A 24,166-nucleotide genomic window follows, 5' to 3' on the forward strand; every position below is an offset into this window, starting at 1 on the left:
CTCAGGTTCCTCAACAGTATCTGCTTCAGGAGCCTGAAAGCTTGCACTCTCCTCATCACTACTTGCCCACCTAGCGGAGGAAGTGGTGGATGTCTCCTCCCGTTCTTGGCTGGGCAGTAGCTGCTGACTGTCCTCTAGTAGATCATCCTCACTAAATAGTGTAGCTGAACCCACAGCATAAGATACTTCTGTGGGGGAGGAAACAGAATAGGACAGAGGCAATGGGAGGACAGGGACTGCTCCTGGGCCATGCCAACTGAGGGTTGGTCTGAGGAACCCAACGACTGTTGACTGGGGGTGTCAGATGTCACTTGTGATGAAGTGGATGACCGTGTTAACCAATCAATGATGGGTTGCTGGTCGAGACATGACCGCTAGATGATACCAGGAGCTCAGGCCTCTCGCTGCGACTCCTGCTGTCACTCGCCCCTAGTCTGCTGTGACCTCTGCCTGATGAATTTAGGCCTCTGCCACTCCTCTGTGCACGTCCTGGCACTTCTCTGCCTGACATACTTAGTGCATATATGAGTACAAAAAACTCCACTTAAAATAGTATTTGTGTACTACACCAGCCGGTGTGTACTTTTGCCTTTAACAGAATCTAGGTCCTTAACACTTTAACAGGAACAAAATAGTACACCACTTAGATGTACGTATGTGGTATGCACTTATGAGGGGAGGAGAATACGCTACAGTACGTTTAAAACAGTATTTGTCTACAACACCAACAGGTGTGCACTTTTGGCTGGCCTTTCACAGTATCTAAGCCTTAAAGGGGTATTCCGGGCAAAAACATATTATCCCCTATCGAAAGGATAGGGGATGAGATGTCTGATCGTGGGGGGCCCGCCGCTGGGAGGGGGCGTAATGGCCACAACATCCCCTCCCATAGATATGAATGGATAGGGCGTGGCGTAATGTCACATCCCCATCTCGGAAGCCTGGAGGTTTCCGGAACTTCAGACGCAGCTACGCATAGAATGTGGGCTGCTGCAGGGAGATCGCGGGGGGTGCCAGTGTTGGGCCCCGCACGATCAGACATCTTATCCCCTATCCTTTCGATAGGGGATAAGATGTTTTTGCCCGGAATACCCCTTTAAGAATTGAATAGGAACAAAATGCTACACCACTTAGATGTACATATGTGTTATGCACTTATGAGAGTAGGACAATGCGCTTCAGTACACTTAACACAGTATTTGTGTACACAACCAGGCGGTGTGTACTTTTGCATGGCCTTTCACAGTATCTAGGCCCTTAAGAATTTAACAGGAACAAAATGGTACACAACTTAGATGTATGTATGCGGTATGCACTTATGAGGGGAGGATAATGCGCTCCAGTACGCTTAAAACAGTATTTGTCTACAATACCAGCAGATGTGTCCTTTTGACTGGCCTTTCACAGTATCTTTCACAGCCCTTAAGACTTTAACAGGAACAAAATGGTACACCACTTAGATATACGAACAGGTTACACTTAATAGAGGACAATGCACGTTGGTGCTTAGCTCACCCTAACTGGTTGGCTACTACTTTTCAGTTGTTGTACACACCAGTGCTGCAGCACACAGTCGATGTGTACTACACCAAAAATTGCACTTTCCCTCTTAATCTCACTCCCTTCCCTATCAGTGCTTCTAGGCTAGATTTGGGCTTGAGGGGAATCGCTGCAGTAAAAAAGCTTTTCTGTGCAACACGCTGCTCTCAGACCCTTTCTCTCTGCAATAGAATGCTTATGTGACTGGGAGGTGAATCACTGCTGTAAAAATGCTTTTCTGTGCAAAACACACTGCTCTCTGTCTCTCTCTCTCTGTAATAGAACGCTGACATGACTGGGAGGTGAATCGCTGCTGTAAAAATGCTTTTCTGTGCAACAGACACTGCTGTCGGTCCCTCTCTCTGTAATAGAACGCTTATGTGACTGGCTGCAAGATGGCTGCCGATTATATAGGGCAGTGACATCACAGGGGTGGATGGCTGCTGATAGGCTGCATGCTGCATGTGATTCAGGGTCATCCCGCTGACCCTTGTGGGCACCTTCCCAGGATTTCTTGCCCCATGTCCTCACATGTGGATCCGCCATTTTAGATGCCCGATCCCTCGAGTCTGGACCACACTAAATGGAGTTTAATGAAGCAATTTGCGCAATCAAATCGCGGCAATATTCGCATTCGTGACTAATCAAATTTTTTTCCTGAAATTTGTTACGAATTCAGATTCATCATATTTGATTTGCTCATCCCCAGCCCTGACCTATACGTTATGGAGCAAGAGTCTAGCTTTTCTATGTGTAAATACAGATTACATAATGCTCACTGTATACTCCTGAGGATAAAACCCGTCAGACATTACATACATTGTGTAGTGCTCCCTTTATCACATGACCTGCCAGGCATTATATACATTACATGATATTTACATAATTAATTTAATCACATAAATCTCAAATATATGTCATAATAAGTGAACATAAAGATGGACAGTAGTTGTTAGATATAATCTCAACTAGCAGACTTTATTGTCATTACTTACATTTGATAATGACGTGCCATTATGACAGATGAATGCCACACCTCAAGCACCTGGGAACAATAATCCCCAAGTGGACATAGCAGAAATGATAATGGAAAAAATGTCTACCACAAAGCACTGGGGGAAATATAAATATATTCTGTATGCAATCAAATAATCTCATACACTCTTCATAATCTTTCATATAGACCAGTAAACATAGATGTATATTGGTGTGTGTTACGCCGAGCGCTCCGGGTCCCCGCTCCTCCCCGGAGCGCTCGCTTCACTCCCTCCGCTGCAGCGCTCCGGTCACGTCCTCTGACCCGGGGCGCTGCGATCCTGCTGCCAGCCGGGATGCGATTCGCGATGCGGGTAGCGCCCGCTCGCGATGCGCACCCCGGCTCCCCTACCTGACTCGCTCCCCGTCTGTTCTGTCCCGGCGCGCGCGGCCCCGCTCCCTAGGGCGCGCGCGCGCCGGGTCTCTGCGATTTAAAGGGCCACTGCGCCGCTGATTGGCGCAGTGGTTCCAATTAGGGTTTTCACCTGTGCACTTCCCTATATTACCTCACTTCCCTTGCACTCCCTTGCCGGATCTTGTTGCCTTAGTGCCAGTGAAAGCGTTCCTTGTGTGTTCCTTGCCTGTGTTTCCAGACCTTCTGCCGTTGCCCCTGACTACGATCCTTGCTGCCTGCCCCGACCTTCTGCTACGTCCGACCTTGCTTCTGCCTACTCCCTTGTACCGCGCCTATCTTCAGCAGCCAGAGAGGTGAGCCGTTGCTAGTGGATACGACCTGGTCACTACCGCCGCAGCAAGACCATCCCGCTTTGCGGCGGGCTCTGGTGAAAACCAGTAGTGGCTTAGAACCGGTCCACTAGCACGGTCCACGCCAATCCCTCTCTGGCACAGAGGGTCCACTACCTGCCAGCCGGCATCGTGACAGTAGATCCGGCCATGGATCCCGCTGAAGTTCCTCTGCCAGTTGTCGCTGACCTCACCACGGTGGTCGCCCAGCAGTCACAACAGATAGCGCAACAAGGCCAACAGCTGTCTCAACTGACCGTTATGCTACAACAGTTGCTACCACAGCTTCAGCAGTCATCTCCTCCGCCAGCTCCTGCACCTCCTCCGCAGCGAGTGGCCGCTCCTGGGATACGCTTATCCTTGCCGGATAAATTTGATGGGGACTCTAAGTTTTGCCGTGGCTTTCTTTCCCAATGTTCCCTGCATCTGGAGATGATGTCGGACCTGTTTCCCACTGAAAGGTCTAAGGTGGCTTTCGTAGTCAGTCTTCTGTCCGGAAAAGCCCTGTCATGGGCCACACCGCTCTGGGACCGCAATGACCCCGTCACTGCCTCTGTACACTCCTTCTTCTCGGAAATCCGAAGTGTCTTTGAGGAACCTGCCCGAGCCTCTTCTGCTGAGACTGCCCTGTTGAACCTGGTCCAGGGTAATTCTTCCGTTGGCGAGTATGCCGTACAATTCCGTACACTTGCTTCAGAATTGTCCTGGAATAATGAGGCCCTCTGCGCGACCTTCAAAAAAGGCCTATCCAGCAACATTAAAGATGTTCTGGCCGCACGAGAAATTCCTGCTAATCTACATGAACTTATTCACCTAGCCACTCGCATTGACATGCGTTTTTCTGAAAGGCGTCAGGAACTCCGCCAAGATATGGACTCTGTTCGCACGAGGCGTTTCGTCTCCTCGGCTCCTCTCTCCTCTGGTCCCCTGCAATCTGTTCCTGTGCCTCCCGCCGTGGAGGCTATGCAGGTCGACCGGTCTCGCCTGACACCTCAAGAGAGGACACGACGCCGTATGGAGAACCTCTGCCTGTACTGTGCTAGTACCGAACACTTCCTGAGGGATTGTCCTATCCGTCCTCCCCGCCTGGAAAGACGTACGCTGACTCCGCACAAAGGTGAGACAGTCCTTGATGTCTACTCTGCTTCTCCACGTCTTACTGTGCCTGTGCGGATGTCTGCCTCTGCCTTCTCCTTCTCTACAGTGGCCTTCTTGGACTCTGGATCTGCAGGAAATTTTATTTTGGCCTCTCTCGTCAACAGGTTCAACATCCCAGTGACCAGTCTCGCCAGACCCCTCTACATCAATTGTGTAAATAATGAAAGATTGGACTGTACCATACGTTTCCGCACGGAGCCCCTTCTTATGAGCATCGGATCTCATCATGAGAGGATTGAACTTTTGGTCCTCCCCAATTGCACCTCGGAGATTCTCCTTGGACTTCCCTGGCTTCAACTTCATTCCCCAACCCTGGATTGGTCCACTGGGGAGATCAAGAGTTGGGGGTCCTCTTGTTCCAAGAACTGTCTAAAACCGGTTCCCAGTAACCCTTGCCGTAACTCTGTGGTTCCTCCAGTAACCGGTCTCCCTAAGGCCTATATGGACTTCGCGGATGTTTTCTGCAAAAAACAAGCTGAGACTCTACCTCCTCACAGGCCTTATGATTGCCCTATCGACCTCCTCCCGGGTACTACTCCACCCCGGGGCAGAATTTATCCTCTCTCTGCCCCAGAGACTCTTGCCATGTCCGAATACGTCCAGGAGAATCTAAAAAAGGGCTTTATCCGTAAATCCTCCTCTCCTGCCGGAGCCGGATTTTTCTTTGTGTCCAAAAAAGATGGCTCCCTACGTCCTTGCATTGACTACCGCGGTCTTAATAAAATCACGGTTAAGAACCGCTACCCCTTACCCCTCATCTCTGAACTCTTTGATCGCCTCCAAGGTGCCCACATCTTCACTAAATTGGACTTAAGAGGCGCCTATAACCTCATCCGCATCAGAGAGGGGGACGAGTGGAAAACGGCATTTAACACCAGAGATGGACACTTTGAGTATCTGGTCATGCCCTTTGGACTGTGCAATGCCCCTGCCGTCTTCCAAGACTTTGTCAATGAAATTTTTCGTGATCTGTTATACTCCTGTGTTGTGGTATATCTGGACGATATCCTAATTTTTTCTGCCAATCTAGAAGAACACCGCCAGCATGTCCGTATGGTTCTTCAGAGACTTCGTGACAACCAACTCTATGCCAAAATTGAGAAATGTCTGTTTGAATGCCAATCTCTTCCTTTTCTAGGATATTTGGTCTCTGGCCAGGGACTACAGATGGATCCAGACAAACTCTCTGCCGTCTTAAATTGGCCACGCCCCTCCGGACTCCGTGCTATCCAACGCTTTTTGGGGTTCGCCAATTATTACAGGCAATTTATTCCACATTTTTCTACCATTGTGGCTCCTATCGTGGCTTTAACCAAGAAAAATGCTGATCCCAAGTCCTGGCCTCCTCAAGCAGAAGACTCCTTTAAACGACTCAAGTCTGCCTTTTCTTCGGCTCCCGTGCTCTCCAGACCTGACCCTTCCAAACCCTTCCTATTGGAGGTTGATGCCTCCTCAGTAGGAGCTGGAGCTGTTCTTCTACAAAAAAATCCTTCCGGGCATGCTGTCACTTGTGGTTTTTTCTCTAGGACCTTCTCTCCAGCGGAGAGGAACTACTCCATCGGGGATCGAGAGCTTCTAGCCATTAAATTAGCACTTGAGGAATGGAGGCATCTGCTGGAGGGATCAAGATTTCCTGTTATTATCTACACCGACCACAAGAACCTCTCCTACCTCCAGTCGGCCCAACGGCTGAATCCTCGCCAGGCCCGGTGGTCTCTGTTCTTTGCCCGATTTAATTTTGAGATTCACTTTCGTCCTGCCGATAAGAACATTAGGGCCGATGCTCTCTCTCGTTCCTCGGATGCCTCAGAAGTTGATCTCCCTCCGCAACACATCATTCCACCTGACTGCCTGATCTCCACTTCTCCTGCCTCCATCAGGCAGACTCCTCCAGGAAAGACCTTTGTTTCTCCACGCCAACGCCTCGGAATCCTCAAATGGGGTCACTCCTCCCATCTCGCAGGTCATGCGGGCATCAAGAAATCTGTGCAACTCATCTCCCGCTTCTATTGGTGGCCGACTCTGGAGACGGATGTTGGGGACTTTGTGCGAGCCTGCACTATCTGTGCCCGGGATAAGACTCCTCGCCAGAAGCCCGCTGGTTTTCTTCATCCTCTGCCTGTCCCCGAACAGCCTTGGTCTCTGATTGGTATGGATTTTATTACTGATTTACCCCCTTCCCGTGGCAACACCGTTATTTGGGTGGTCGTTGATCGATTCTCCAAAATGGCACATTTCATCCCTCTTCCTGGTCTTCCTTCTGCGCCTCAGTTGGCTAAACAATTTTTTGTACACATTTTTCGTCTTCACGGGTTGCCTACGCAGATTGTCTCGGATAGAGGGGTCCAATTCGTGTCTAAATTCTGGAGGGCTCTCTGTAAACAACTCAAGATTAAATTAAATTTTTCCTCTGCATATCATCCCCAGTCCAATGGACAAGTAGAAAGAATTAACCAGATCCTGGGTGATTATTTGCGACATTTTGTTTCCTCCCGCCAGGATGACTGGGCAGATCTCCTTCCATGGGCCGAATTTTCGTATAACTTCAGGGTCTCTGAATCTTCCTCCAAATCCCCATTTTTCGTGGTGTACGGCCGTCACCCTCTTCCCCCCCTCCCTACCCCCTTGCCCTCTGGTCTGCCCGCTGTGGATGAAATTTCTCGTGACCTTTCCATTATATGGAGAGAGACCCAAAATTCTCTCTTACAGGCTTCTTCACGCATGAAGAGGTTCGCGGATAAGAAAAGAAGAGCTCCCCCCGTTTTTTCCCCTGGAGACAAGGTATGGCTCTCCGCTAAATATGTCCGCTTCCGTGTCCCTAGCTACAAGTTGGGACCACGCTATCTTGGTCCTTTCAAAATTTTGTGTCAAATTAATCCTGTCTCTTATAAACTTCTTCTTCCTCCTTCTCTTCGTATCCCTAATGCCTTTCACGTCTCTCTTCTCAAACCACTCATCCTCAACCGTTTTTCTCCCAAATCTGTTCCTCCCACTCCTGTTTCCGGCTCCTCGGACGTCTTCTCGGTCAAGGAAATTTTGGCTGCCAAAAAGGTCAGAGGGAAAAATTTTTTTTTAGTAGACTGGGAGGGTTGTGGTCCTGAAGAGAGATCCTGGGAACCTGAGGACAACATCCTTGACAAAAGTCTGCTCCTCAGGTTCTCAGGCTCCAAGAAGAGGGGGAGACCCAAGGGGGGGGGTACTGTTACGCCGAGCGCTCCGGGTCCCCGCTCCTCCCCGGAGCGCTCGCTTCACTCCCTCCGCTGCAGCGCTCCGGTCACGTCCTCTGACCCGGGGCGCTGCGATCCTGCTGCCAGCCGGGATGCGATTCGCGATGCGGGTAGCGCCCGCTCGCGATGCGCACCCCGGCTCCCCTACCTGACTCGCTCCCCGTCTGTTCTGTCCCGGCGCGCGCGGCCCCGCTCCCTAGGGCGCGCGCGCGCCGGGTCTCTGCGATTTAAAGGGCCACTGCGCCGCTGATTGGCGCAGTGGTTCCAATTAGGGTTTTCACCTGTGCACTTCCCTATATTACCTCACTTCCCTTGCACTCCCTTGCCGGATCTTGTTGCCTTAGTGCCAGTGAAAGCGTTCCTTGTGTGTTCCTTGCCTGTGTTTCCAGACCTTCTGCCGTTGCCCCTGACTACGATCCTTGCTGCCTGCCCCGACCTTCTGCTACGTCCGACCTTGCTTCTGCCTACTCCCTTGTACCGCGCCTATCTTCAGCAGCCAGAGAGGTGAGCCGTTGCTAGTGGATACGACCTGGTCACTACCGCCGCAGCAAGACCATCCCGCTTTGCGGCGGGCTCTGGTGAAAACCAGTAGTGGCTTAGAACCGGTCCACTAGCACGGTCCACGCCAATCCCTCTCTGGCACAGAGGGTCCACTACCTGCCAGCCGGCATCGTGACAGTGTGTAATACATGGTGACAGCAGAAGCCCCAATTCTGCCACCCTTCAGTATGAAGATATGCAGGCAGATACAGTGTGTATCTTCCACTCCGATCTGCCTTTTAAGTTATTAAATGTTCTTTATGTGTAACTAATAAAATTGTTAATTTTGCATTAATTAGTGCGCATTGTCATATAATTGCAAGATTTTTTTTTAGGGTATCCCATTGATTTTGAATGGCGTCCGTCATGTTTCCATCTGGTGTCCATTGCTTCACAGGACATGGGTGGAGAAAAAAAAGAATAAAAAACGGACCTGCTGTATTTTTTCTGCGCTCAATCCAGTAATTTACACAGACTCAGCAAACAGAGCTCCCCTAAACAGAACATACCACTTTTGTGTAGCATGCTGACATTGCTTTTGCATTTAGTACATTGCATCTTAGAGGAAGTTAAAGGAAGTTAATGTATAGAATATGAACAATGGGGTAACCCCTAATGCCAGGGAATTGAGGCTGGCACTATTATTGTGTAGAACCATGTATAGCACTATTATTTAGGCACTATAAGGCTGCATTGCCTGCAGTAATATTGAAAGTGGACACAGTATGGCACTACAATGTGAGCATTTCATGTGCCTTTTGACAATCGAATAAAAAGTTTCCAGCAATACCAGTGAATTCTAAAATTGCTCATTTTACAGCTCCGCTCTCTATAAAAATGTTTCTTGTCACCTTAAAAATAGACATTTAGTTTTTTTTAACTCTAAATTCATTCAGTTTATTTTTCTTCTCTCACAGAAAGTATGGAAATAAAATTGTCCTCTATTCCAAAGCTATGGCATATGAAACTGTTTGCTGTAGTTATGTATATACAGCATGTGTTTAGTACAAATAGATTGGAAGCTGGAGCAGTAATCAATATATATATTAACCCATTATTTTTGACAGATGAATATATGACACATGATATATAATGAAGATGTATGGAGATGAGCTTTGCAAATAGTACTTGAAATCATTTTCTATAGGAAGCCAAAAAAATATATAACATAAGGTACTAAACACACACTGCTACACTGCTTACACAGTATAGACAATGTGCCATCTTGTGGTTTTTATTCCGTACTACATCCTAAAAATATCTTATTCTGCAGTGTTATAAATGTCTACTTATTTTATAAAATAAAATTGTGTTGAATATTTAACCCCTTAAGGACACAGCCTATTCTGGCCTTTTTATTTTTCTTCCTCTCCTTTAAAAAACCATAACTGCTTTATTTTTTCTATCCACAAATCCACAGAACCATATGAGAGCTTGCTTTTTTGCATGACCAATTTTACTTTACAATGATACCTTTTATTTAACCACAAGAAAGAAACATTATTTGTGGTGGGAAATCGTAAAGAAAACTGCAATCTTTTTGGGTAAAACTGACACTCTTCACACTCCTTATTCTGTGGGTCATGACTTATAAATGATCCCTGTGGTTACATACATTTATATTAATGTACTGCTTTTAAAATAAGGTAAATTTTTTTTCAAAATAAAAATAGATACTGTATGTTTAACCCCTTAACGACGAAGGACGTAAATGTACGCCCTGGTGAGGTAGTACTTAGCGCACCAGGACGTACATTTACCTCCTATGCATAACCGCGAGCATCGGAGCGGCAAGTCCCAGCTGCTGATAGTATCCAGGGACCCGCCCGTAATGGCGGACATCCGCGATCATGCGGATTTGCGCCATTAACCCCTCAGATGCCGTGATCAATACAGATCACGGCATCTGCAGCATCACGGTACTTTGATTGGATGATTGGATCACCCGCAGCGCTTCCGCGATCATCCAGCATAGCGGACGGAGGTCCCCTCACCTGGCTCCGGCCGTCTCCCGGGGTCTTCTGCTCTGGTCTGCGATCAGTGCTGTGTCCTATGCATAGCACTGAACAATATTAGCAATCAAATGATTGTTATAAATAGTCCCCTATGGGGACTATAAAAGGGTAAAAATAAAAGTAAAAATAGTAAAAAATAAAAGTAAAAAAAAAATTTGAAAAACCCCCTCCCCCAAAAAACGTAAATTGTCCCATTTTCCCTATTTCACCCCCAAAAAGTGTAAAAAATATATTTAATATACATATTTGGTATTGCCGCATGGGTAAATATCCCAACTATTAAAATAAAATGTTAATGATACCATACAGTGAACGGCGTGAACGTAAAAAAAAAGTCCAAAATAGCTGCTTTTTTTATAACATTTTATTGCAAAATTTTTTTATAAAAAAAGCATTAAAAGTTTTATATAAGCAAATATGGTATTAATAAAAAGTACAGATCACGGCACAAAAAATGAGCCCTCATACCGCCACTTATACGGAAAAATTAAAAAGTTATAGGTCTTCAAAATAGGGGGATTTTAAACGTACTAATTTGGTTAAACAGTTTGCGATTTTTTTTAAGCGCAACAATAATAAAAAAGTATGTTATCATGGGTATCATTTTAATCATATTGACCCAAAGAATAAAGAACACATGTCATTTTTAGCGTAAATTGTACGGCGTGAAAACAAAACCTTCCAAAATTTTATTTCCCAACACAAATTGTATTTTTTTGATTGTGCCATACATTTTATGGTAAAGTGAATGATGGCATCACGATGGACAACTGGTCGCGCAAAAAACAAGCCCTCATACTAGTCTGTGGATTAAAATATAAAAGAGTTATGATTTTTTGAAGGCGAGGAGGAAAAAATGAAAACGTAAAAATGTAACTGTCTGCGTCCTTAAGGGGTTAAAATTGCCCTATTAAACCCCCTTATTTTTCTGTGTATGGGACTGTATGAGGGCTCATTTATTTGCGCAGTGATCTGTAGTTTTTATTGGTACTGCCATTGCATATATGTGATACATGTGTTTTAATCACTTTTTATTCCTTTTTTTTCTGGGATGTGAGTTGGCCAAAAAAACTGTAATATTGAAATGTTGTATTTCTGGGCGTTTACACCGTTCACCATACAGGATCATTAACATTATATTTTATTAGTTTTGACATTTCCACACATGGCGATACCAAATATGTATATTTATTTATTATATGTTTTTATTTGTAACATAAAAAAAGTGTAAGCGACTACATTTTAATTTGGGGAGGGGCTTTTCGCATTTATTAAAACTTTTGATATTTATTTATAGGGGTTGATTTGTAGCAATCATTAGATTGCATTTATGCATAGTCATAGCACTGATCAGGAAACTTCTTCTATGGTCTTTTAGAAGGCAGATCATAGAAGAAGATCACTGGACCCACGCAATCATGCCATGTGTGGTACGATGAGTCTCTCAAAGCCCCCATAATACTTCAGATGTGGTAAACAGTATTGAAAATGACATCTGAAGGGTTTATGGCTGCCATCAGTGTGATTGCTTTTGTTCGCCATTAGCGGTGGGTCACTGGCTGCTGAAAGCAGCAGAGACCAGCAGGCTATGAAGCAAACGCAGTCTTACAGTCCGGTAGAGACTTAGGGCATACATGTACATCCTGGAGCACCAAGTACCAGGCAGCCAGGGTGTACAGGTACTTCTTGAGTCCTCTACGGGTTAAAAAAAAAATTAATAATAATAATAATACTATATATATATATATATATATATATATATATATATATATTCTTACAACGTTTTTAGAAGTATTTGCATTCTGACACAATTTTTATAATTAATTCTCTGTATATCAATACAATGGGTTTAACCCCTTAACGAGGCAGCTAATTTTTACCTTAAGGACGCAGCCCTTTTTTGCAAATCTGACCACTGTCACTTTAGGCATTAATCACTCTGAGATGCTTTTACCTTTCATTCTGTTTCCGAGATAGTTTTTTCATGACATATTCTGCTTTAACAAAGTGGTAAATTTTTGTCGTTACTTGCATCCTTTCTTGGTGAAAAATCCCCAAATGTCATGAAAATTTTGCATTTTTCTAACTTTGAAACTCTCTACTTGTAAGGAAAATGGATATTCAAAATAAATCATATATTGATTCACCAATTCAATATGTCTATTTAATGTTGATATCATAAAGTTGACATTTTTTTACTTTTTGAAGACATTAGAGGGCTTCAAAGTATAGGAGCAATTTTAAAACTTTTCACAAAAATTTCTAAATCTGAATTTTTCAGGGGCCAGTTAAGTTTGAAATAGATTTGAGGGGCCTTTCTGTGAGAAATACACCATAAATGACCCATTTTAGAAACTACGCTCCTCAAAGTATTCAAAATTACATTCAGAAAGTTTATTAACCCTTTTGGTACTTCACAAGAATAGCAGCAAAGTGGAGGAGAAAAATCTAAATCTGCATTTTTTACACTAACATGTTCTTGTAGCCCCATTTTTTTTTCATTTTTATAAATGGTATAAGGAGAAAAAGCCCCCCCCCCCCCCACAAAAAAAAAAAATTTGTAGCCCAATTTCTCTCGAGTATGGAAATACCTCATATGTTGACATAAAGTGCTCTGCGGGCTCACAACATGGCTCAAGAGGGAAAAAGCAACTGTGGGATTTTTTTAAAACAAATTTTGCTGTCATGGTTTTTGGGGGCCATATTGCATTTAGGAAGCCCTCATGGTGACAGAACAGCAAAAAAAAAAAAACACATGGCATACCATTTTGTAAACTACACCCCTCAAGGAACCTAACAAGGAGTATATTGAGCCTTAACACCTCACAGGTGTTTGACAACTTTGCGTTGAATTTGGACATGAAAAAGGAAAATTTTACTTTTAACACAGAAATGATGGTGTTACCTCAAATTTTCCTTTTTCACAAGAATAGGAGAAAATGGACCCTAAAATTTTAAGCCCAATTTCTTCCGATTAAGAAAATACCGCATAAGTGGACGTTAAGTGCTCTGATGGCGCACTACAATGCACAGAAGACAAGGAGCAAAATTTGGCTTTTTGGAAGAGAATTTTGTTGAAATGGTTTTTGGGGGGCATGTTGCATTTAGGAAGCCCCCATCGTTGAAGAACAGCAAAAAAAAAAAAAAAACACATGGCATACTATTTTGGAAACTAAACCCCTCAAGGAGTGTAACAAGGGGTATAATGAGCCTAAACACCGCACAGGTGTTTGACGACTTTGCATTGAAGCTGGACGTGAAAATGGAAAATTTGATTTTTAACACTAAAATGATGGTGTTACCCTAAATTTTTCTTTTTCACAAGGGATAATAGGAGAAAATGGACACCAAAATGTAAAGCATAATTTTTTCCAATCAAGAAAACACCCTATATGTGGACGTTTAGTGCTCTGCTGGCACACTACAATGCTCAACAGACAAGGAGCAAAATTTGGCTTTTTGAAAGGGAATTTTGCTGAAATGGTTTTTGGGGGTCATGTTGCATTTAGGAAGCCCCCATGGTGCCAGAACAGCAAAAATAAACCCCACATGGCACACTATTTTGGAAACACACCCCTCATAGTGAGCCTTAACACCTCACAGATGTTTGATGACTTTGCATTGAAGTTGGACGTGAAAATGGAAATTTTTTTACACAAAAATTATCATGTTAACCCAAAGTTTTCTTTTTCACAAGGTGTAATAGGAGAAAATGGACCCTAAAAATGTAAGCCCAATCTCTCCCGATTAAGAAAACACCCTATATGAAGGAGCACCATTTAACTTTTGGAGAGATAATTTTGCTGATATTGAAGCCGGGGGCCATGTGCATTTACAAACCTCCCATGGAGCAAGAACAGCAGAACCCCCCCCCCCCACATGTGACACCATTTTGGAATTTGCACCCCTCCAGGAACGTAACAAGGGTTACAGTGAGTACTTACACCTCACAGGTTTTTTGAACAGTGGGCCGTAAAAGTGAAAAATGTGATTTTTCGGACTATATTGATAATGTTACCCCAAATGTTTCATTTTCACATGGGGTAATAGGGCAAAAGGCCCCTCAAAAAAATTTTGTTTCAAAAGCAGTAAGAGAAAAAAAGCTCCTCAAAATTTGTAGCCCAATTTCTCCAGAATAAGGAAATACCCCATAGTAGGCGATAAAGCACTATGCGGGTGCAAAACAGGGCTTAGGAGTGAGACAGCAGCGATGAGATTTGAGGCCTAAAATGGTGCTTTGCACTGCAATTGATGAGGTTCTGAAATTAAAAAAATAAAAATCCCAGCAAGTGACCACTATTTTGAAACTACATCCCTCAAGGAAGGTAACAAGGGGTACAGTGAGTACTTACACATCACATATTTTTTTTTAAAGTGGGCCATAAATTGAAAAAAATAATTTTTTTACACTAAAATGCTGGGGTTACCGAAATTTTTACATTTTCACAAGGGGTAATGGGAGAAATTGGGTTACATATTTTGGAGGGCTTTTTCCCATGACTATGGAAATACATCCACATATGGAGTAACGTGCTGGACGGGTGCAGAACAAGGCTCAGAAGTCATTGAGGTTTGTTTGCATTTGTGGCCTATGGCATATCGGTAGCTGAAGGTTACATACATTCAGAGGAAAATACAGAAATTAAACACCCACATTTGACACCATTACAGAAAGTACCCACCCTGAGGAATGGGTTTAGGGGTAAAGAGGACATTTTGAACGCACGGGTATTTCCTAAATTTATTTTCCAGGAATGGATGAAGGATAGCTTTTATAAATTTAAATTTTCAACCTATGCTCTGCTTCATCTTTCTGGGAACAACTAACATGTGACTCTGAATTGTTGCCTGGAAATACGACAGATCTCATGAGCGAGAACTCTTCGCATTTGAGGCCGATGTTTTTTACGGACCTGACAGTTACATACATTCAGAGGAAAATACAAGAAAGGAACATCCACATGTGAGCCTATTACAAACAGTACACCCCCCAGGGAAGGTGTATAGGGGGGTGAAGTAGAGATTATCCAGGAATGGAAGAAGTGTACTATGGGGGAGGGGAAGAAAATTGCAGTTATAATACAGATATGATAATTATTTTCCCAGAATGATGACCCAGAGTATAGCCGAAAGTAAAAATGATGCCCGCCCCAAACCCTGTGCTCTGAATCATCATTCTGGGAATGTGATGTTTGTGGCTGTCCCTATTCTGTTGCTCAAGTGGGGAGAGAGCGCTGCGCATTTGAAGCAACTGCAAACCCCCAAAGCTGTTGACTCTGTGTCCCGTGACCCATTTTTTGGGGGGAAAAAATTTAATATCAGGGGTATTGGCTAAGAGTTTTTTTTTTTTTTTTGGGGGGGGCCCCCTCGGTTGTTTTGGTTTTAAATTTGGAAGACAATGTACTCTGGACTGGTACATTGAATTCTGGGGAATGAAAATCAGGTGAAAGGATTAAAAATTTAGAACCCCATGGAAGTGTGATACTCCCTGAAGCAGTTTTTAATGCAGAGGCCCGGATGATCAGGGCAAGTGTTGCACTGAGTGGTGGTGTCCTTTCAAATCCACCTCCCACACACACGCATTTTTTCGGAGGCCCACAGTTCCAGAGGTGCTCTGACCCGCTCTTCGGCGGTCACCAAAGATGAGGGCCTTTAGAACTTCCTCTTGAAACTGCATGAATGTCCCTGTGTTGCCAGAGCGCTGGGCCAGTACAAAAGAGTTATACATGGCAACCTGTACAATGCCCGTGTTTTGTGCATGGCATTATGAGGCTTGAGGACTTGATCAGAAAGATCAACTCCCCTCATATACCGATTGTAGTCCAGAATACAATCAGGCTTGAGGACCAGTCCCTCGGTACCTCGCACTGGGACATCCCTCTTGTCCTTATTCCTGACCAGCAACAGGTTTTCATGGGTAAGGGCACGGGACTCACCGCAGGGATAGGAATTTGGAGGGGATAGGAAGGAAGGCTTCTTTGATTCTTTCGGACTGTCCCACAAGCGTGCGTGGATCTGGCGGCGAGGGATGTGGGATGTTTATACTAGTATAAAAGTTATCCACGTAAAGGTGGTAACCTTTATCTAGCAATACGTGCAAAAGGCCCCAAACAATTTTCCTGCTAACACCCAGAGTGGGGGGTGATTCTGGGGGTTCAATACGGGAATCCCGTCCCTCATACACCCTAAACTTGCAAGTGTACCATGAGGTACTCTCGCAAAGTTTATACATCATCACGCCATACCACCCTCACATGGTTGGGATGTATTGCCGGAAGCTAAGTCTCCCCTTAAACTGATCAGAGGCTCATCAATAGCGACCTCCCTTCCAGGGACATAGGCCTCCCAAAATTTGGCCCGAAGTGATTGATGTCCGGCCTGATTTTATACAGGCGGTCATACGCGGGATCAGTTCGGGGGGACATGCCGCATTATCAGCATAATGCAAGCATTTCCGAATGGCCTGCAACTGGGGATGTGCCATGGCCATATTGTAGAATGGGGTCTGGTAAAGGACATCCCCACTCCAATATTGCCTGACACAGTTTTTTTGACCAGGCCCATATGCAGCACGAGGCCCCAAAATTTCCTCATTTTGGCTGCATCGACTGGGAACCAGCCACTGGGCCTAGCCATAAGTGAGCCCATGTTTGCGGCGAAAAACTGTTGGGCGTACAGGTTCGTCTGGTCAACCATCAGATTGACAAAGTCATCACTTTAAAAAAAAAAAAACTGAAATAGTCCATTTCAGTGAACCCGACGATGCCAATCTTGATTCCTGAGCCACCAACAAACTCAGGAATCACGAGCTCGTGGTCTGCTGGCTCAGTCCAGACAAGTTCTCCGGTAAGGGGCACCAGTGAACTTGGCTGGGGGCTTGACTAGTATAAGCGGCAGGGGGACTCATATTAGCATGGGGCACAGGGTCAGGAGCAGAGGAGGTTTGCGGCCTTGCATGGCAGCATCTTTGCCACCTTGGTGGCTCATCATCAGAACTAGATGATGAGAAGGACGAGGAGGAAATAAGGAAGCTGGGGTATTCCTTGTCCTCTGTGGCGCTTTCAGTGTTGGAGGCAAGTATGGCATATGCCTCCTCCGCTGAAAATGCCCTGCGGGCCATTTCCCTACTCTAATGGGGGGGTGAAGTGTATATATGTGGGGGGAACAACTTTATTTGTGTATGTGCATAAAACATAAAAAATATAAACTAAAAAGGAAAAAAAAAGGGACTTCTAGCGCAAAAAAAGCCCTGCACGGAAAAAAAGCATGTACCTAATCAGAGGTGTGTTCACTGATTAGCGCTTGGTGGTGGCGGGGTCCGTACACTCAGCCCAGAACAATGGCTGGTGGCACATACACAGACCCCTATACAATATACCCCAAAAATGAAATAATAAAATGCTTAACCCCAAAAAAATGTACCCGCCTGAACCCAAAAAAAAGCTGTTCAGTGATAAATCATTGACAGTGGTGGGGCAGGCCGCGCACAGGGGTACGGTCCGTCCACACAGCACAGGCCTGCTACTGGTGGCATGGACAGCCTATAAGTGCAAAAAATAAAAAAGGCACTATAACCCGAAAAAGCGCCTGCACCACAGAAAAAAAAGCAGATCAGTACTACGGGACAGATCAGCGGAGGGTGGGCTTTAGCTAACGGTGGCGGACCGCTCTTTTATAGCTAAGAGGGCCCAGCCACACGTTTTGAAAAAAAAAAAGTCTGTGCCAGAAAAAAAAAAATGCTGGCGGCATTGACCGTCGATTTCAGGCGATCTCCGACATGGGAGGGTCTCAGGATAAAATAGTAGCAACTCTAGATAGTTTACTTTGGGGAGATATGTATTGAGCCACACCAGCGGTGCACATGCACAAATTTTCTAGCAAAATCGTAATTTCTGCTAGAAAAATTTACAACATTTGGAGCATGTACACCAAGGGGCATGGATGATGGCAAATAAAACAACCCTTAGAACATCTAGCCAGGTCAAGAATACTCTCTAGGAGGTGGGAAGATTATTGTCCTAGTCTATGCTCAAGAGATAAATTAAAGGGGTACTCCGGTGGAAAACAACTTTTTTCAAATCAACTGGTGCCAGAAAGTTAAACAGATTTGTAAATTACTTCTATTAAAAAATCTTAATCCTCTAAATATCTTCACTGGGTGATCAAGGAAAAGCTCCTTCGGACCTACAGACAACTTGGAACCCTACTTGTCCGTGACCTAAAGACCCTCATTTTACAGGACTTCTCCACAACGGTCGTGGCCAAGCGCAAGGCCTTCACGCCTGTTTGTTAACATTTGTTAAAAAATAACGCTTCTTGACCTGGTAAGATTGAGGGTCCTCGAGAATGGCCGTCCGACTTTCTATGAAGATCCTGGAGAAGCCTGGTGGAGATTGATGGACAATGCTGCAGATTATCTTTCTAATTCTTGCTTCCAGGGGGTGTAGACCCTTATGTTTCCCATTTGTGTGACTGTTACGTGAAGCTTCAATTATGTTTGCTGGGATCTCCGCTGTCTGAGATCGGATGAGTACCATAACTCCCACCACACACACTCCTCTGCATCAACTAAAACTGGTCTCATGGAAGGTGGCAGGCCTCCCCATGTCGGAGATCGCCTGAAATCGACGGTCAATGCCGCCAGCATTTATTTTTTTTCTGGCACAGACTTTTTTTTTTTCAAAACGTGTGGCTGGGCCCTCTTAGCTATCAATACCGCAGTGAAACGGAGGAAAATCATAATGTCATAACAAATTGGTTAGCCAACAGTGATGGTACCTTAAAGGCACCCTGGATTAAGGAGTGTTTTTCAGCTATTTATACATTCAAGACCTGGGGGGTTGCCATTCTCTTTCACCGTCGTACACTATCCATGACACCTATGATTTCTCTATATTGACACCAAAATCTCCCATGTACAGTACACCCTTGTAAATGTCTATGCCTGAATCAACCTAAAGTTGACTTCTCTGCTCACCTGAATTTTCTCCTCCAAAAACCCCTCCACACTCTTATTTGGGGTGGCGACTTCAATACTACCAACTTGCACCCCTCCTCTTAGACATTATGATTCGTCTCTCCCTCTGTAACCCTGGCGCCTCCTTCACCCATCTCTCAGGGACTTCACCTTTTACTCCCATGCACGCTCCACTCATTTTAGGATTGACTACTTTCTCGTTCCTCTGACCCTGTCCCATGGTCACTTCAGATCATGCCCGTTTCTATTACCTTTTCCCACCCACTTACCTCCCACTTAGTTGTTTCTGACGATTTTAAACATTTTCTCACTACTCACTGGTCCCACTTTGTAGATGATAATCTGGAACACGTTGACGACCCTGCTCTGTTCTGGGACACCTCAAAGGTGGTGATGCGAGGCCATATAACTTCATATTTGATTAACAGGAAAAGGGAATTTACAAAGCACTTTGGTGACCTTAACGCTGACCTCTTACAGACCCACAGACTATATCTCACTGATAGAAGCGAATCCTCTAAAACAGCCTACCTGAATGCCAAGACTCTCCTCGACACCTACCTTCAGGGACAGGCCAGGTGGGGTGTAGATGTCCTTAGAAATAAGTATTTTCATTGGGGTAACAGGATAGGCCCCTTACTAGCAACCATCCACAAACCATGACACACCGAATACGGCATCCCCACTGTCAAACAGGGTGCACCCGCTCGGACCTTTTTGCCCCTACTGAGATACGGGAGGCATTTGTCACCTGCTTTTCTGACTTCTATCAAGCCAGACCATACGATTCTATGGCCACATGGTTTTTCCTCTCTAGCTTGTCTCTCCCTGATCTGCCCTTGGGAGACCGGGAGCTTCTGGGCCAGGGAATCATAGAGGACGAAGTTAGGACTACTATTACTAGGCTTCCCAATAATAAACCCCCCGGGTCAGATGGCTTACCCGTAGAATATTATAAGATGCTGCTCCCTGAGGTTATCCCTTCTCTTACTAGACTTCTCAATGACATTTATAGCGGGGGACCCTGCCCATCCGATTTTTTGGACTCGCGGACAGTCTTACTCCCTAAACCTAATAAGGACACCACTCTCGTCACCTCCTAGTGCCCTATCTCCCTCCTGAGTCAGGACTATAAACTACTAGCACCAGATAGGCTACAACTGATGCTTACCGGATAGGCTACAACTGATGCTTGGTCCCTTGCTCTTCTCTACCCGAGGCATCCGACAGGCAGTAGCGGCCACAGTACAGGCCCGGTCCCCGGGGTCCCTGACTATGATGCTTTTGGGGCTAGATGGCGAGAAGGCATTTGACTCTGTCTCATGGCCTTTTCTAAATACGGTACTACGCAGTCTGGGTTTCGGAGACCAGTTCCTTTCTTTTCTCCTGACATCTCAGGGGCAGTCACACACCATACTGACGGTCAACGGGTATAACACTTCTCCCATAACCATACATAGGGGGACGCAGTAGACATGTGCAATTCGTTTCGGAACGAATACAAAACTTAACGAATTTTCCCGTTTTCGGGTGTTCGTTATAATCCGAATGCACGAAAAAACTATTGAATATTTCCGAAAAAGAATACGAATATACAGTTAACGAATGCATTTGTTAAATAACGCATAACGAATAATGCATGTTAACGAATAACGAATGCATTCGTTATCAGTAAACCGAATGTAAGGAATGAATTAGATTTTTTTCATTGGGTTTACCTGAGGAAAACTTGCCTTCCTACACAGAGAAAACTGCAAAAAAAGGTGAAAACAACAAGAATCCTAAGGTAACACCTGCTATTTATTACAAAAGAGGATCAGCAAGTGAAACTATTGTGCATTTCGTTTAGTAACGAATGCAAAATTTAACAAATTTTACAGATATAACGAAAGATCCGAATTAACGAATGCATTCGTTGTTATTAACAAATGCATCTGAAAACAAAAAAATTTTTAGCCTATGCATCCGAAAACCGAATATAACGAATTAACAGCATTCCGAATATTCACGAAACCGAAAATTTTTGAAAACGAAAACGTACGAAACGAAAAGAAACAACATTGTTGGCTCTGCACATGTCTAGAACGCAGCAAAGTTGTCCCCTGTTGCTCCTACTTTTTAACCTCTCTTTGGATCCACTGCTGAGACACCTCTCCTTTGATACTCCATCAGGGTATCACAATTGGCACCTCATGCTTAAAACTGTCAGCTTTTGCTGACGACATCTTACTGTTTATATCTAACCCCCATATGGGCTTCGAAGTAGTGTTATCGGACATACGGTCCTTTTGGTTCCTTGTCAGGCTACACAATCAACATTCACAAGAGTGAGGCTCTCCTTCTCAGAGGCCCGGCAAAGCCTAACTGGGCATGTGCCTATGACTTTCACTGGAATGCTACCTCCCTCCCTTATTTAGGGGTAACTATTACAAGACGACTGGTATACTGGTACAATGTACTGCCCTTCTTAAAATATCTTGATTCTCAACTCCTTTTATGGAAACACTTTTCCCTTTCTTTTCTAGGCAGAGCGAACCTCTTAAAATTAGTTATCCAGTTTCCCTAGCTGCTGTACATCTTACAAGCCTTACCCACACTCCTGCACCCCAAGGACATTAGACACTTTAACAATCTATTTCGCAGATATATCTGGAATAACCGTAGACCTAGAATAGCCCTCCATATCTTGCAGCAACATAAGTCGAATGGAGGGGTGAACTTTCTGGATGTCCTATTATATAACCTAGCAGCTCAGTTACGAATAGTGGGTGATCTCTTGCACTCCACATACACAACTTTGTCCGTCCCAGTTAGAAATAACCCCTTGAAGACATGGGTCAGGAGTAGGCACCTTCTCTCTCTGAACCCTATTATTCTTTACACCTGACATTTCTCCACAACCCCAGCTTTCATGAAGGTAACCCGCCCCCTGCTTTCCATCTTTGGCAGACGGGAAGACTATGCAGTCTTGCTTCTTTTGGGGATAGGTATAGACGCCATCTTTATACCTATAGTGAGTTGCGGCTGAAACATCCTGGGCCCTCACCTATTCTTTTACTTACACGCTTTTAGCTACCTCGGTAGTGTCACACAACACCTGACAAACAAAGACTGGGACGACCCCTTCCTCTCCCTGACTACCCTGACTCAGCTCTGCTACCATATGTTGTCTTGCAGATTCTGCTACTCGACTGTCAATTCGGGCATATCATACTGGACGACCATACTGGACGACATAATGACTGACAACATCCTACAGGCCTTATTGACTGTGGCTTTACACCTCCCCTCTGCTTTCTATTGGGAAATGGCCTATAAAATTACGCATAGGGCTTACATCTCCTCACACAGGGGTTGCCTCATTGGTAACACCACAGATCACCCATGCCCAAAATGTGGAGCCCCTTATGCCGACCTCTTACACTGCTTCTGGTCCTATCCTTCTATTAGAGCATTCTGGGAGCGGGTTTGGGAGTATATGGCCTTGCATCTCAACCTGACCTGCCCTCTTACTCCTTATTGGTGTATTTTTGGCATTCCCCCAGATTCTTCCTCAGTGAGCCTGGTCCATGACAAACGTCTCCTGTTCTATATCTCTGCAGCCGCCCGGAAATCCATACTCCACTGCTGGATATCTGACTCACCCTCCTCTATCCGTCTGCTGCTTGAAAAACTTGTCTTTCTTTTCCGTATGGACTGGATAGAATCTTCACTGCTCAAAGACAAACGGGTGAAACGTTTTTTCCTTACATGGACCAGATTCTTACATCTATTCCCTGTACGCATTAGACAGAAAGAAGCAAAAGGACTGCTTCGGTCTCACCACTTGGTATCTAGAACAGGCTATAGGTGGTGGAGATCCATTGAATCTTGACTAATGCTGCTCATTCCCCACCAACATTTTGTTCTTTCGAGATCCTATTGCTCTTGGGGCCCAGACTCATCCCCCCCTCCCCTCCTCCTGGTTTGGACTGCTTACTTTGGGTTCGCCTTCAGACCATGCAAAAATGTGAACCCATGGACTTGTAAATTGTCTATTTAGCACACTTGTGTTTCGCACTATTATAGCTACCCTTCCCTACCCCTCCCCCCCTCCCTAAATGCATTATTATGTTATTTGAAAATGTTCAATAAAAACATTTTTGAAAAAAAACTCTTAATCCTTCCAGTACTTATCAGCTGCTGTATACTACAGAGGAAGTTGAGTTATTCTTTTCTGTTAGACCAACGTTTCCTCTGCTGACACCTTTGTCCGTGTCAGGAACTGTCCAGAGAAGGATAGGTTTGCTATGGAGAATTGCTCCTACTCTGGACAGTTCCTGACATGGACAGAGGTGTCAGCAGAGAGCACTGTGGTCAGACATAAAAAAGAACAACTCAACTTCCTCTGCAGTATAGAGCAGCTGATAAGTACTGGAAGGATTAAGATTTTTTAATAGAAGTAATTTACAAATCTGTTTAACTTTCTGGAGCCAGTTGATATGATTTTTTTTTCCCACTGGAGTACCCCTTTAATGAATATGAATACACAGAGGGATATTTATTAAAACCTGTGCAGAGAAAAAGATGACCCGTTACCCATAGCAACCAAACAAATAGATAATTTTTTTTAGAGGCCTTTTTAAAAATTAAAGAAGCGATCTGATTGGCTTCTATGGAAAACTGCTACATTTTTCCTCCAAGCAGGGTTTGATAAGTCTCCCACTTACATCTCAAGATGCTAAGGACAGATAACACTCAAAAACAGAGAGGCCAGAAAATATCTAAGCTAAAAAGTTTATTTGAACTGATGAAACCAAGATGAACGTATATAATGATGATGGCATCAGTATAATTTACACTTACTTAAGACAGCACTGAAAGTAGGGAAACCCACAAGTAAGAAGCAACTCATGATGGCTGCAGTAAATGACTGTTTCCGGAAATATTCC

General features: G+C 44.6%; 1 protein-coding gene across 1 annotated transcript in view; it reads right to left on the reverse strand.

Annotated features, from left to right (window-relative positions):
* Window positions 1-24,166, reverse strand: part of PRKCG (protein kinase C gamma) — a 716,084-nt gene that overhangs the window by 94,005 nt on the left and 597,913 nt on the right. The gene's annotated exons all lie outside the window — the stretch shown is intronic.

This window comes from Hyla sarda, chromosome 10 (genome assembly GCF_029499605.1).
Source record: "Hyla sarda isolate aHylSar1 chromosome 10, aHylSar1.hap1, whole genome shotgun sequence".
NCBI lineage: Eukaryota > Metazoa > Chordata > Amphibia > Anura > Hylidae > Hyla > Hyla sarda.